General features: G+C 49.0%; 1 protein-coding gene across 1 annotated transcript in view; it reads left to right on the forward strand.

Annotated features, from left to right (window-relative positions):
- Adcy2 (adenylate cyclase 2) overlaps window positions 1-16315 on the forward strand; it is a gene marked incomplete at its 5' end in the record, with an annotated part of 357231 nt that overhangs the window by 44900 nt on the left and 296016 nt on the right. The gene's annotated exons all lie outside the window — the stretch shown is intronic.

A 16315-nucleotide genomic window follows, 5' to 3' on the forward strand; every position in this document is an offset into this window, starting at 1 on the left:
GTAAGCCTGTTGTTCTGTACATAATGAATTCCGTAATTTACATTCTGCTTACTTCCAAATATAATTTGTTTTCAAAATTTGCATGAGGAAATTCTAACCAAATTTTCTATGTCAAAAATCACGTGTGTGTGTTTATAGTTAATTTTGTGTGCATTTTAAGTGATAGGCCAACTGTACTGTTGCATTGATCTTAGTACTTACTGATTTTATTGATCTAATAAACACGATTCTTCATTCGTCTTCAGATGGTGATTCTCATAACTTTCCTGCCCTCCTCGCTGGGACTGGACCTTGGAGGGGAGTCAGCATCACGCTGCTGTGGTTCCCATCTGGTGGTCACTTCCATGATGTGCCTCTAGGATTTCACTGAGTGCCATTCTGAGAGTCGCTCTGATCGGAATGTGATAGCGTTTCCTTGCTGTGCCATTCTCTCCTGGCTGCATTTACATCTCATGCTTCTTCTGCTGTATTTTTTCTGATTCTGTTTAGATACTTTCCCTCACTTTTACACCAGTTTTTGGATGGCGGGATTCTGTGTGGTTTTTCCAATATCCCATTTCTCTCCTGATCCTCATAAGCTTCCTGATAATTTGCTGTTGGTTTCTACTTTAGATCTATCAAGGCCAGAGCTTATGCTTAACCTGCTCTATATGCCTCCCTCAGTTTTCATTTTTGAGGTTCTTCTCATGGACCTGCAAGCGCTTCATTTTGCTGGACCTGTGGGTCATTGGAATGACCGCGTTGTGCACTCTTGGGTGGACGGTGCTGGGGAGACTCAGGAGGGCTGATGGGCAACAGGGCTTTCCAGGGTTTTCTCATCATTGACTTTGTGTCTACTTATTATGTGATTTTATTACTTCTTGAGAGCATTATAAGTTTCCAGCTGCAGTTGGGTCTTATTATATGGAGGAAGACAGGTGGTGTTTGCTCCTGGGCTCTGAGGCTCTGCTGCCACCAGCCTGCCCGGTCCAGGGTCATACGCTCTCCTCGTGAATAGACTCCATCATCATTATGTGATGTCCTTTTAAGATTCTTGGCCAAATGCCCCACTCTGAGGAGATCATCAGTGAGAGATAGCCACTGTACTTTTCTTCCCGTGAGGGTTCACATGGGGTATCTTTTTTCTGTTTTTTAACTGGAAGCCCACGTGGACAGGTGCCCATCCACCAGTTCTCAGACATCAGCTTCTGGGGCACCAGAGAGGGTGGGGACAGGTAGTGGGATGCACTGGGACCCACATGAGACTCCTTCTGGTCCTGGGAGGAGGGGTGTCCAGGCAGTGGTGCTGGAGGGGGATGGCCCAGAGTGATTTTTTTGAGGCAGAACAAACAGGACTTGTGGAGTGGGATTGGAGGGGAGGGGCAAGGTCAGAACGGTTACCAGCTGCTGCCCCAGGACAGAGCCTGCACTCTTCTGAAGTGGGGAAGTCAGCACCAGCACTGAGTTGAGGGAGCAGCCTCAGTAATGCTTCAGAGACCACATCCAAGGCAACTCTGAGACGGCCACATGGAGATGTCACCAGGATGACGTTCTTGCAGTGTGTACCTTCTTCCAATAGCCCTCTAGAATAGGAAGAGTAAGGCTGGCGAGAGGGGGTTCTCAAGGTCACCGTGTTTACCCTCTTCACTAATAGCAGAGAGGGGTAAGCGGATTGCAGTGTTGAGGGGAGAGATGTGCATCTTCCTTCTCTGCAACACTTCTGGCATCCCTCCAAGTTCAGCTATAATAGCGCTTCTTGAAAACCGTAAAATTTTATCTGTGCAAATCCTTCCTCTGGACTGCAGCTAGCTGGTGAAGCCTGTTGGGCACTTAGCGCCACCTCTCCTGCTCTTTCACTGTCTCCATTTCCTCTACCAAGACACGTGGTTGGAACAGGATGGGGTCTTTTCACAGGAGAGACTTGCTGTTCCCTCCAGAAGGATTTGCATGGGAAGAGGCCAGGTCAGGAGGCAGAGCTCACTGCATTGTTTTCTAGCGACCACAAGAACTATTTGGTGTGCTTGGTCGAGGTCTGACTTCCCATCTTCTTTCGCTCTTTTGTTTCATCGTACTGTCTGTGGGATTCTGGGTCTGTCATTTTTAAAGGAATCACCAGATGGGAAGTTGCACCTGTTTATGTTCTTCTTGCCAGAGTTCACGACCTTGAGTGGAGGATGACCTGGAGATGCAGGCTGTGTTCTCTGGGTGCCTCTTGTGTGCTGTCAGTCATGAGGCAGGTAAAGGAACAGTTCTACCTGGCAGCAACCTTGGCCCTTGCAGGCCACAACAGCACCTTCACCAGGGCCAGAGGCAGCACGAGCTGCTCATGGAGGCCCTGGAATTGGGGTTTGAGAGAGCTTTTAAAGATTCACCCTTATCTGCTTCTCCATTTTCCTGTGTTTCTCTGTTTTTAGATAAAATACCTTTATCCAAAGCATTGTTTGGGCCATAGGACTGGAGCCAGTGTCTGTGAAACCAACAGCGCTGTATGGGGACTGCACCCGTCATCTTGTCCAATCATTGCTCTCCTCTTAACGACCAGTGAGTTAAGGAAATCGATGAGCTATTTTAGTTCCATCCATTATGTGCACATATCCCAGCAGGCACGGATTGCTTGTGAGTGTACACAGCTGTGAACCCAAGGGAACTTGGTCCACTTCATTCCGTCTTTTACCCCATATGGTGCCTGGGAGAGTAAAATAAAAGATGTCAGGACCAGAGTATAAGCGACGAGGTGTGGCATTTCTATGCCTTTGTACGTTTGCTTCACCGACACTGCAGACTCAGGGCTCATCTCTTCTTCTTGGGCTCTGCCCGTGGTGTACCTGCACCCTGTGGTGGACTGGGTTGTGCTGGTCACTGAAAGGCGCTGCACTACAGGCCAAGCACAGAGACCATGAAATGGCTACCAAGGCTCTGGACTTTAGCAGATCAGAGGCTTTGAACAAACTCATAAACTAGAGCCTGCACTGCCGGTGACCAGCATCTGCAGTTGGAGCAGCATCTAAGGAAACAGAAGTCCCCAGGAAAATACTGCCATCTTTAACTTCTACAGCCCTGTTTACATGCGTGTGTGTGTGCGAGTGTGTACGTGCATAATCCTAATGCTTAAAAGATGTATTTAAACCAGCCAGGAACTCAAATATCGGTGACATGGATAATGTGCCTTTGTTGCTCAATCAATGTTTACTGAACTGTTTGAATGAAAATGGAAACACACTTGATAAGGCAATATTGTTTTGTCAGCTAATGGCTTATGGCAAGGCTGAGCTAAAGGCACACAAAGGCACCTCTATTTGCAGGGGATTATTCAACACGACGCACACTGATGATGTTTTCCTAAAGGGAGAGTCTCTAACCTGAAATAATTTGGTACCAGAAGTATGTTTATTTTGCCCTGATGACACACACTGAAGTAATACAAAGGGGTGATGGATTTTACAGTAAGCACCCATGGCTGTATTAAAACACTACAGCCCCCTGCTTGATCTGGGCTGCTTCTTAAATGACCAGGACATTTGATAGCCATCTGCCACCCAGCCTAAGAGCATGGGTGTTTTCAACTTGATGTGCTAGAGTATCATTTACAGTAGTGAAATGCACCCTGAACTTAGAATTAATGGGGTCTTAAGGAATTCAATATTTATGTCTTATTTTGTAAATGCCTGAATTTTCATCTGCTCTATAATTGTCAGAGTCGAGGTGATTAAAACTTAGCAGAAATCATGATTAGACTTATGTGTATTATTGGAGCTATCCTTGAGTTCTAAAGTGGGTTATTATATCCTTGTTTTATTAATGTATTTCATGTGTTGCTGCTTGCAGGGGTTCAAGTTCAGCATGAGGTCTTACAAAAGAAAAGGGCAGCTTTTTAAAAAGGGGCACATTTGAAGAAGAGGGATGAGGCTGGAAGGACTCAGCCATCAGGCTGTAGATGTGTTGGGTTGGCGTGTTCTGTGCTGCTCAGGTGCTGGGATCATAAGCTTATTTACTCATGTGTAAAAATAAAACCCAGTTACTACCTCCAGAGCCTTCTAATTTTAGCTGTGGTCTCACAGCTTAGAAACGATGTTCCATCAATATCACTCACCTTGTTTGTTTTTAGAATGGTGCAATCACTTAGGAAGCTGATTTTAAAAGAGGCTCTGAGAGTCATGATTGAGGTCAATTATTATAGTTCCAAGTCCATCCATGTGTGTATTTTTCTTCCGATTCAGAAATGTGTGAGATTTGAATTTTTAAAAAATGCCGGTATAGAGGAAGCCTGTGATTGGAGACTCGCTTGGGGAATCCTGCAGAGAATGTTCTCGTTTTTCAGTGATTAAAAACTCCAGTGCCTTTCAAGAACAATTTGCCCTCTGTCTTGGGAGGGCCAGTTGCATTTTAAGCTGTCATCAACCAGAACGCTGCAGAACGCCACCCAGGGTCATTGGCTATTGGAGGTGCAGTGAGTTTGGGGAGCTCCTTACCGCACAGCAGTCTGCACTGCTCCCGAGGGTGATCTGGGAGTTGGATGTACCGGGACCCCAGGAAGATGACACATGTGGGGTGGGGTAGGGGACAGTGCTGGAAGGTAGCAGGGACAGGCATTTCCAAGGCGCTGCCTCGCTGAGCCCATCCCTTGCCTCCTGCACCCCCAGTGGAGCAAGCCGCCCCTCGTCCCTGCTCTCCTTCCTTCGGTGAACAGCCTCTTGCTTTTGTGCAGGGCAGTTTTCTTTTACTTTGTGAGGCCTCAGTGGTCTGCAGTTACCCATCTCTTAACTGGTAACAGCAAGTACCAACTGCACATTGCTGAAAATTTTACAATGGTTTTCCATAGAGCAGATTCCTTTTATGGGCGAAGAGACTCAAGTACCAGAAAGTTAGGTGGTACTCCTGCAGGACATCAGAACGCACTTCTCACCCATCTGTTCATGATGGAATTGGCTTCCTCTTCATAAATATAACACTAAGGCAATTATAATGGCCCCGATTCTATCCCACTGAGTTGCCACGTATGGAAGCCTGACTGTTGATGCCACTACAAGTCCTCCAAGTGACCAGTTAAAAAATAAATTTGCTGCATCCGGGATGGACTTGTAATCTAATAATACCCGAATAGAAAATCAACTGGGGAGAAACCGAAGCTTAAAATGTGCAAAGTTACCACCCTTTGGAAATAAACTCTATAACAAGTGTTTATCACCTTGACAAAGACAGTATTGAAACATCATTGTACCTACTGCTGTAAAAGGAGCCCTGTGTCCTGCTGTGGAGGGACAAAGTTCCACACCCTTCCCTGGACTGCGCAGAAAGAGGCTGCTGTCTAAGCACATTGCAGAGCCTCTCTCCTGTCCCTCCACCCTCACTCCAGCCCTAACCTGTGGCCAGTCTTACTTCACTGGGAAGGTTTTAAGAACCTGAAGCACTTCCACAGCGTGTCCATCGACCTTGGCTTCTAGTCCCCCCTCCCGCACTGTGGACTGTGACCTCCTGGGGGTCCGGGTCTGGGCTGCCTGCTTCTCCAGGGCACCAGCTCTCTGTTGTTTTTCGGTCCCCCAAGCTGCATTTCTGTTCATCCCTTTCTCTCACACATCCCCATATTTTTTCTCACAGCACACTTAGAGTTCATCTTTATCTTGAAATGTAATACTACTGTCCCTACTTCCCATACCCACGTCCCATTCCTCTATTTCTTTTTATAACAGAGCTATTTGAGAGAGTTTTCTGTGCTCTCTGGTCTCTATTTCCCTAGATCCCATGCAGATCCAGAGTGGACGAGGCCGTTAAGGCAGGGAGAGGAGCCCAGGAGAGCAGGAGCTGTGGTTCGCTCACTCAATAGAGACTGCTCTTATCGAGGTTGCCTTGCCAAGGTCACAGACCACTGCATGTTGCTAAATCCAGTGGTCTTTCTCAGTCTTCCTTGTACTCAGCACACACAGAGGGCATCCCGGATGCCCTCAGATAGATGAGGCTACACAGTCATTTACAGCTTTTATAAATCTAAGAGAAAAAAACACAGACACATGCCAGAAGAAAATTAAAAACAAACTACCAGTTGGGATAAATGCTTTGCTCTCAAAGATTAGCGATCTTAGGGTACAGAGAGATTTTTCAATTTAATAAAAAATATTAGAACCCCAAGCCAGGCACCGTGACTCATGCCTGTAATCCCACCTACTTGGGAGGCTGAGGAAAGAGGATCGTAAGTTCCAGGCCAGCCTCTGCAACTTAGTGAGACACCAAGGTGAAAAGGACTGGGGTTGGGGCTCAGTTGTTGAGCACCTCTGGGTTTAACCCCTAGTGTTTGTTTCTCTCTCTCTCTCTCTCTCTCTCTCTCTCTCTCTCTCTCTCGCAGACATACACACACACACACAGGAATAGACAAAGATATAAATGTAAAATCCACAGAACAAAGAATATATTAGTGGAAAAAATTAAGTTCAGAGTTACTAATGATAAATTCAAACTAACATGACAGAATTATGACACTTTCAAATCAGGGAGGGTTATAATGCCAAACAGAGGTGGCGTACAGTGTACTGCAGATGGGGTGCTGATCAGTTCACATCCATGGAAGGGATTTTAGCAAAATCTTCCTTAACTCTTAAAATGTGCATTTCCTTTGACACATCAGTTCCACATCTGGTGAATTAGGCTGAGAACATAATTACACACATATTCAAAATGTGTAACTGAGTCTTCTTAGAAGCATTCCACAGTAGAGAAGTGTATCCATGGTGCATCTAGAACTAGTATAACACAAAGACTTCCTAAAATCCCACTTCTGAGACATCTTTACAGAATCATAGGTATAGTACAATCCCTTATTTGTTCTTCTTAAGAAAAAGGTGGAAGGATAAATATCCAGATAATAAGAGGAGAGACCAGTGGGTATGGATACCAGAGATTCTTATATTGACTTTCTCCCTCATTTCAGTCATCTATGTTTAGTATTATGGGTGTCTATAGCTACAAAGGTAAACAACTAATAAAACAGAAAAAAACCCCACATTTTTATATGTTAAGGAAGTTCTATAATTGAAGTTCTAAGTGTGAATCCAAGGTGAAAAGATCCTTGGTTTTATTCATTAAGATGTAATGTGAGGGAAATCTAATCAGGGACTAGCACCATTGTGTCTAGGAGCAGGAGAGTATTCAAAAGGGAGATGCCAGACTTTGTCTCTTATAATGGTGCTACTTAATTCAAAAACCTAGCTGGGTGTGGTGGCACGTGCCTGTGATCCAAGCTACTGGGGAGGCTGAGGAGGAGGATCTCAAGTTCCAGGCCAGCCTTGGCAACTTAGTGAGACCCTGTTTCAAAAAAAAAAAAAAAAAAAAAAAAAGGACTGGGGATGTAGCTCATCAGAGTGCCCCCCCTGGATTGAATTCCCAGTAACACACACACACACATAAATAAATAAATAAAAATTAATTAATTAAAAATCTTTATTCAGTAGTGTAACTGCTAAAGTTTTCACACACACACGCACACATAGATGTACATACATACACATGCGCAGATATGGACATAAATGCACATCAGTTTGATCGTGTGTGCAAGAGTCAGCACGGCACACACACACATCCACACTGACTGACGTGCTCCCCAGGACATTTCAGTGACTGACAGACTGCGGATGCAGCCGTGGTCTCCACAGAAGCTCCCTTGGCCTGGTGATATCAGCCTTTGCAAGGGCCTCACAAGTGCAGTGGGAGGTGGGGAGATGTCGGTGTGAGCAGCCTACTGTGCGCCGGCTGTGTGAACACAGAGCACATCAGTCACCTGCAGCCCATCAGCCTTGATGCTGGTGATAAATGAACAGGTGGCTTCTGCACCCTGTGTTCGCTGTCTCTAGGAGGCTGTAAGAAGTGCCTCGCCCGCGAGTGACCCCAGCACGCAGGCTCGTGTGTGCACCTCTGCGATGCCTGCACGGGGACTTGTTTCTCAGAACGTGTCCCAGCGTGTGGTGACACCTGTCGGCGCACACACCTTTACCCAGGTCTTCTGGCACATCATCTCTGGTGCTTGGTTCACAAACTTTCTATGTCAGTTTTCCAGAGTTATTTAAAACGGGAAGTTTAAGAAACCAAAGCTCTGGAAGGGCCAGCCGAGCGCTCTGGCAGCATCAGGGAAGGGCAGCGCCCACTTGCCTCCCAGGCACCCGGCAGCCCTGTGAGCAGCTCCCGTGTCTCCCGCACCTCCAGGCGGTCGTTTCTGTGGAAACAGACCCTGCTCTGAGGATCGGGCAGGGCGCCTGCAGGACCATGCCTAGCTTTACCTCCTGCCACCCATCCACCCCTGGCCTTCCGAGTCCTGAGGTTTTAAAGGGACTTTACAGAAAGCGCTGACCTTGGAGCACATCCTACCACCAGAACAGACTTGAAGGCCGAAGCGTTCCAAGGGGACTAAGGTCGAGAGGTGCATGGGGGAGCCTCTCTGGTCCCAGGAAGGCAACACAGGCTGGAGGCCAGGGCTCCTCAATAGGGTCAGTTCCTCGAGGGGAATAGCCAGGTGCCTGTCGGGGGGGAAGGATGTGCCTCTGGAGCTCGGCTCCAGGAGGAGGAGGTATGACCTTGAGCACAGGCTTTGCACTGTTAGTTCTAGTTCATGGCCACCAAGGGACTTCCTGTCTCACAGACCCTCCTGGTCAAAGGGCTGCCCAGCTGCCCAGGTGACACCATCTCCTGCTCCCTGATCCTGTACCTGAGCCAGGCCTTCCTTCTTGCTGGTCTCTCCACCATGGTGCCAGAGGCGGGAAGGCCCCTGTTCACAGCTTCATGCTCCTGTGCCCTCAGCAGGCTGGCTTCCTTTCACAGACTCTTATGGACATATGACCTGTCTTTGCTGGTCACTTGTTGGAGAAAGTCTCTCCTGTAGGCCAGAAGTTCAGTGGAGGCAGAAGTGCCCCAAGCCTGATGGCATTTGACTCTTAGAGAGTTCAATGCCATGGCTTATCAGGGACACATGGGACCCTCCGTGGGCACTGTCCCCAGTGCACATTCACTTTGTCCCCTGTTAAAGCACCCAGGTCCCTAGCAAGGCAAGGCTTTCATTCCTGTTTGTCCCACAAGACCTGGCAAGTGTCCTGCCGATGTCTCAGTGCTGGGAGGGCATAGGACAGTTCCACTTCTGATAATGGCCAGCCCAGCCGGAAACCCTCTTTAAAATGGCAATTGTTAGTCAGAGTCTTAATTGATTCCCATATGAAAAGGAAATAAATTTGCATCCTTATGTAACACATTTAGACTGTTTATTTAGATATATTTTTATTGGAAAACTCTTGAGTGGTGTGGGTGAAAACTTGTGTATGCAAAACACATCATTAAAGAAGCTTTGGAGTGTTTGAGTTCTTATGGAAAGGAAAGGAAAAAAACCCAGAAATATCAAGTGTGAGTGAGTCTGTGGTTCCTGGAGGGAGCCCAGGGGGTCTTTCCAGGGTTTCTGAAAGAAAGGCGTATGAGCCCATGGGGTTGCCAGATCCTCCCCCACAGGGCCCCAGTCCTCACCCCATCATGCTCCCAGGGACACACATCTTCTGGCTGAGCCTGCCTGGGTTCCTGCCTCTGCTCTGTTTTTAACTCTGCTCTCTCAGGGCTGCATGGAGCCGAGCTGTGGAGAGCAATGGGGAAAGCCAGAGGGACAGAGTTGGAGTTGGAAGTCAGGTTCCCCAAGTACCACGGCCTGCACCCTGAGGGTGGTTTCTCCTGAGCCTCTCTCCTCAGAAGGCAGGGATCCTACACCCCTTTTCTTATTTCTTCTCAGATCCCAGAGCCCCTTTTCAGGGCCTGGCCCACCATGCCAAGATCCTTGGGAGAGTTTACGTTCCTAATAATCTCTTGCCTCAACCCTTCTTGAGCCTCTTGTGAAACCTCAAAGGGGCCCATTGTGAGCTTCCTCTAAAGAGTGAGTCTTTTATCCTCCGTCAGCAAAGGACATTTTGAAATTCACATGCACTGAATCAAATATGCAGGGCGTGCTTCCTCTCCAGTGGGCCATTTCTGAAAGGGAAATGAGGACAGCCTCTCTCCTGCCCTGTCCAGAGGGGAATCCTGAATCTCGTCTCCGTTACAACCGTGCACCTTGGCCTTCTTTGGATTCCCTGCTTTGGAGAAAAATTGTCCAGGATTATAGCCTGAGCCTCCGAGGGCCATTGGCAGTCCTCACACAGCGCACTTGAGAATGGGTGAGCTTGTGCGTGCCCCGTCGGAGGCCTTCCCTGAGAAGCCTGGACTCACACACTGGGTGCTGGCCTCTCTGGGATTCTGGGACAGCCTGCACGGGTGCAGCCTCTGCTCATTTCTCTGTCCCTTATCCCTCAGCCCCGCCTAGGATCACTGTGCTGTCACCATGACATGGTTCCATCCTACCCCAAGGCTGGCCCTGGGTCCTCAACCTCATCTGGGGAAGGGACACTTAGGTCATAAATACCCAGGACTCTTCTAGTATGAAAAACAGGCTAGCCTTAAGTGGTGCACCTGAAACTGCCTTCTCTTTCTCTCTGCGTGCCTGAGTGGGATGCTGGTTCTCTGAGACAGTCGTGCAGGCCTGAGCTGTGAGTGGGACTAAGGCAGGAGGTGACAGGCGTGGAGGTCAGAGCCTGCAGAGCTGGTGTGCTGCACTGCCCTTTCTGTCATTCCTGACTTCAGTGCTTCTCGGGTGAACTCTGAAGGCAGGCTTGGCATTTTATTTGGTGCAGAAGTCAAGACTCAAAGGGCTGAGTGGTGAAATTTATCACATACATCCAAAAGCAGGAGATTTGGTGTTTGAGTGGAAGCTCACTAGGAAGGGGGAGAAAGTGGGAGCTTTCACAGACCCAAAAACATACACACAATCCATGTCAGCTCTTCTGCCCTTGTAGGAGAGTGGGAGTCACATAGCATGGAGAGCTTGTGTCAGAGCTGTTCTTTTGCCCTGCTAATGCCGTTATTCATATCTCTCTGCAGTTCTGATATTAAATGGAACTATGTTCACATGAGAATATTTAACTGCTCACAGTCTACTGCCGCTGCTCCCAGTCGGTCCCCACCCACATCCAGCTGCCAAAGGACTACAAGGAAAGGCTGCACAGGGCTGTGCCTGTGGCTCCCTGGCCTTGATTAGGTGAAGGTGGAACTAATGAGCAAAGTGGCCCTGGAGGCCTTGGTGCATACCAATAAGGGAGTGTGCCTCCCCAGACCTGCTTGCTTCTGATGAAACACAGGGATCAAGTAGAAAAGTCCCATCTAGGTAATGATTGAATATCCTTGAAAGGCTGTAGTGTGTGTGTGTGTGTGTGTGTGTGCGCACGCGTGAGTGTGTATGTGCGTGAGTATGTGTGTGTGTGTGCATGTGGGTACAGATGTTCTTTAAGGCGTGTGAACATCCTGTTAAAACCACGATAAGCTGAAAAAAAAAAAAAAAAACATGATTGGAAATGCAGGAACCTGCCTCATGGACCAAACGCTGCAGCTCAGCAGCACACCTCCAGAGAGCGGGTGGTAGGGCTGCCCGGGACTTGCCCTCACTGCCTCTGCCAGCATCTCAAGGTAGATATCACCGCATATCAGTGGCCCAGGAAAAGGCAGAAATCAACAACTTGAAGGTCGGTGCTTCCTGACACCCAAGGCAGGGACCCAGGGCCCTCTGCAGTGGAGTAGTTTGTGTAGTCCAGTTTGCCGGGGCCCTAGGATGGCTGTGCAGCAGGAGCCCCAGGGAAGCTGGCGGCAGCTCGGTAGCCACCCATGGCCGTGGCGGGGATGTGACCACCTGGTGACCAAGCACTGGGTGAGGAGCCCAGAGTCCCCAGGACTCCCTCGTTCCGGGGGCGCTCTGCATCCGTGCCAGGTTCCTGGGCTGGTCTGCGCAGAGCAGCGGTGCTGGGAGAGAAGTGGTGACTGCCTCAGTTTGTCGGGTGGGAACGACGTCAAGGGGTAGTGGAGCGTGGTGTGAGTGATGGCGAAGGAGGAGGAACTTAGAAGAAGAGCAGGGACTTGCTCAGGCGCAGGCAGGACGAAGGCAGGAGTTAGTGGAGGAGGGAGGTGATTCAAGAGGCAGGATGGGTCCAGTGTGTGGCCCACGAGGACACCCTGGCCTCCGAGAAGGTCTTCAGCAGGGCTTGGGGGGGGCAGCCATGCTGCACACAGAGCGGGGACGATGAATCAAGGGAAGCAGGAGTGTCAGGGCTTGAAGAAGATGCAGAGAGGCAGGGAGTCCAGGGGGTTGAGTCCACCAAGTGTTTTGGTTTAAAAAGGAGGAAACATGATCTTTTAACACTGGTTGCAAGGATCTGAGAGTGCACACTCTGGCTTGATGGGGGACGAGCAGAGGGGGCTCAGTTCTTTGAGGCTGGAGGGTAGGAGGGGACCCCTTCCCCTTTGAGAGGATGGTGGTGTGCACACCAGGGTGGGAGAGGAGGGCACCCAGGCATCTGCTGCTCTCTGTCTTCTGTGTTCTTTGTGGGGAGAGATCGAGACAGTGGGAAGGGAGGGGGTGAAGGTGGGGTTTGGAGCTTAAGGAGGGAGACCGGGGACAGCTCAACAACTGTTCTGAGACATGGAAAGTTGCTGATTCATCCAAGTAAACAAACAAAGCCTTCAGACTCAGAAGTGCCCCTCCAGGGGAAGGCAGGTGGAGGAGGAGGGAAACTGGGTGATGAAGTGGAAATCTGCAGGCCGGCCCAGGTACACAGCCCAGCAGCCCGCTTTCACACACCCGGGCAGGAGACTGGAGGAGGCTCCTCCCTTTGGAAAGGTCCCTTTGCCTCCACGCTGTGTGGCCCCAGCAGCCCACAGGCACACAAGGGGGTGCAGGCTGCAGCCAGCTCTCCTCATGCCGAGGGCCTGTCCTGGCTTCGCTGGCCGGCCTGCAGGAGGACGCCTCTTCCCCCTCCACCCTGACGGAAGACGTGTTTCTTGTGCTGAATGCTCGTGTCGGGGCTCCCCAGGGCAAGGCGACCCTGCTGGCACCCAGGCGTGGCCAAGCCGCTCTCCAGCCTGCACTGCAGTCCCCGAGCTTCTGGTCCATCTCAGCTCTGGTCAAAGTGAACAGTCTGTGAGTCCTCCTTCCTAGGCTCTCGCTGCGACGCTGTCCTTCTGTCCAGCCCGACACCTCCACTCTACCGTTAGGTCTTTGTGGGTGACTTCGTGCTTCTCGTGTTTTCCCCTGTGGTTCAGAGCTGAGGTAGGTGACTCTCATGGGCTCAGATTTCCCCATCCTTAACCTGTCCTTCAAGCAGGGCCTGGATCCTGTTTCCGAGGACAACCCCAGCAGAGGGCGGGGCAGAGAGGGCAGAGGGGTGGGCAGCCTGTTAGTGTTAGCAGCCACCTGGTGCAGAGACGTCCTGAGGCTCCTTTTAAAGTCACAGTGAGGACCTGGAAATCTCTCTCCTGGGTTTCCAGCCAAGTGCAAATTGCATGGAGAGCCACCAAGGTGTCAAGTCACAGAACCCAACAGGGTGTCAGGAACAAGAACAAGAAAGAAGCAGACTTCAGTGCAGTAAGGGGAGCTTGCAGCCTGACTCACTGAGGACGGTGGGAAGGTGATGGATGGAAGCGATGCGGCCGTTGCTCTGCACCCAGCCTTTCTGGGAGAAGACGGCCCCGTGGCCCTTTTAATGTGCCAGCTGTCCCTGGGGAGGCCCGGCGTGCCCTTTGGGAGACTGCCCAGCTGTTCATCTCTCTTCTCACTCCATTTTTACTATTTCTTGCTCAACCCTTCCCTGTCCTCACGACAGAAAATGCTCAAGCAAACCTGTGTTTAATTTCCTGGTGACGCGCTTTGGTGCTGGCCACTCTGAAGCCATGGCTAGACACGTGCACACATGCACACAGCCATTAGCCCTGACCACTGTGCCCCATAGCTGCGTGGTGTTCTCCATCCCACTTGACCCATGAATGGAACCTGAGTGAAAGAAGTTAAATCTGCTTCATGAAAACGTGTACCCTTGTTCATAGGCACCAGGAACTCCAAGTCTCTGTGGCAGGATCTCCGTCCCCAGGACATCATCAGATTCACTGGCATGTGCTCCTGTGAACTCAGAAACTAAGATAAATTAACCACTTTGGGGAATTAATACTTTAAATAAAATGTCATCGTCCAAGAATATCGGCTCTTAATTCCTGGAATTTTTATTTGTTCCCAGGAACTGAACTGAATGCATTTGCCAGGGATGATAGTTAATTTTACATTAAATGACCTAAACCAAATATATTTATGTTTTTTTTTTAATTTTGAGTAGAGTCATTTATATCCTCTTTTGACAATAAATATTCTTCTTAAATAGTATTTTATTTCCAGTTTGGTTGGTTGCATTTTATACATAAACCTGGCAAAACAGCACTGTGCCCTTTAAATTTCTCTGGAATTTTACACGAGCATGCTAAATCTGAAGATTTTGACATTCTTATCTAAAAAAAGTTCATGGACTAGTTTTCATTTCCTCAGTTTAGGAATAGATTTGGAGGCAGTTTCAATGAATTATTTAGCCAGTCATTGGAGTTTTCACTCACTTCAGAAAAAGGAGTCATCATGCAGAAAATGCCTGAGTGTATAAAATGGTTCTTTCACAGTTACCAAAATGTGTGTGTTGGTCCTCTGTTTGGTAGCCCGTGGTAAGGGCAGTGCAGCTGCAAGAATTCTGCATGATTGTCGCTCTGCCAGAGACAAGGTCCAAGGCCAGAATTTGGATGAGACTGTTAAAATCTAAAAACCAAAGCAGAGAACTATCAGGACTGAACCACTAGATGTTTAAATTTTATGATTTTTTTTCATAAAATATATGACTTTGAGGGCAAAAAATAAGCACGAAGAAGAGCATTCTTTTTAAAAGAGAAGAAATAAAATGCACGATGGCATAGACGATAGCTGTATGAGTCAATTTTCTGGTGTCATCACAAAACCGGAGGCTGGGTATTTCAAATAGAAAAGAGGTTTATTTAGCTCAGAGTCTTGGAGGTTCCAGGGTGCCGCAGTCTGACTGGGCACAAAATCAGGAGCCACTCACACCTTGTAGATTCAAACAGCAACTCTTTATTCTCAAACTCACCGGCACTCTACAAACACGTTCTGGGGGAAATCCACGTTCTAGGCAAAATCCACCCACTCCACCGGGCTCTGAATCCCAAATACTCTCTGAATCCCGCGAGAACTCAACAGGAACTCAAGGAGAGGGCGCACCTGAGGCAGCAGGATATGCCCTATTCCCAGCAGGGTACACCTTAAACCTGGAACCGCCCTAAACCCAAGGAGCGGGATACTCCCTAATCCCAGCAGGATACACCCTAAACCTGGATCCGCCCTGGTCCAGCAGGATCCTCCCTAAACCCAGATCCACCCTGGTCCTTGAGCAGGGTCACCTTACTCAAACATACATGCAGTGTCACTGCAAATGACCTGGGTCCAAGGCAAGCCCATTTCCACAATGGCGAGTCCTCCCTCTAAGCAACATGGGGTAGGCTGACAAAGAAATTGCCATGCGTCATTCCTACTTGGCTATGGCTCTCAGCACCAGGGTGTGGTGCTGTCATCAGCTCAGCTCTGCTGAGGACCTCATGGCCGATGGCACCTCAGGGTCAGGGGCACATGTGAAAGGGAGACGTCTCAGGGAGTGACGGAAGCAGACAGCCTGGGGAGGGGCCTTTATGGCAGTCTTCCCCTGAGGACTAAGGGCATCCCGTGAGGATGACTGTAATCCCTTCTGAGGGCAGTGCCCCATGACTCAGCCATCTCCTATTGACCCCACCTGTTAAAGGTCTGCCACTGAGGATCCTGCTCCCAGCCGGTGAACCTGTGGGGACACACTCAGAGCCCCTAAAAATGGTAGCACTGGTTTAACTTGAAGTCACTTTCTTAGTGCATTTTCACATCAACACACCCAGATCCAATGTCTGGATAGTGTAGATGGAGAGATGAGGCAGACTGATAGCTGAACAGACAGATGACCCATCAGTGGCTGATGGGTAGCCACATGAGCCTAAGCTCCATGGATGGCTAGCACAGCACCGCAGACGTGCACCTAAAATCCCCACCCCAGATCTCCAGAGCATACACTAGAGGACCATGGAGTGCCTTTGGCACTGTGTGGTCACACCCTTTTAGTTTTATGGGTTCTTCTTCTGGCAGAATTGTACAGTGGTCTACTTGGACTTGAACTTAGGAGTGATCTGTTTAAAATGGTGAGTAATATTTATATTCTTGAAATTTAATTTATAATTTCTCACTGTGAGAACTTCTCGCAGAAGTGATGAGGAAGAGGATGGAAAAGTTCTTTTCTTTTCTGCCCTCTCTATGGCCCTTTGAAACATGACCTTCCTTCTCTGCCATAGCAATAGGAAATAGCAACACATTCCCAGTACAAATCTGTGCAGATACATTCCA

The sequence above is a fragment of the Marmota marmota genome, unplaced genomic scaffold (genome assembly GCF_001458135.2).
Source record: "Marmota marmota marmota unplaced genomic scaffold, marMar, whole genome shotgun sequence".
Lineage (NCBI taxonomy): Eukaryota > Metazoa > Chordata > Mammalia > Rodentia > Sciuridae > Marmota > Marmota marmota.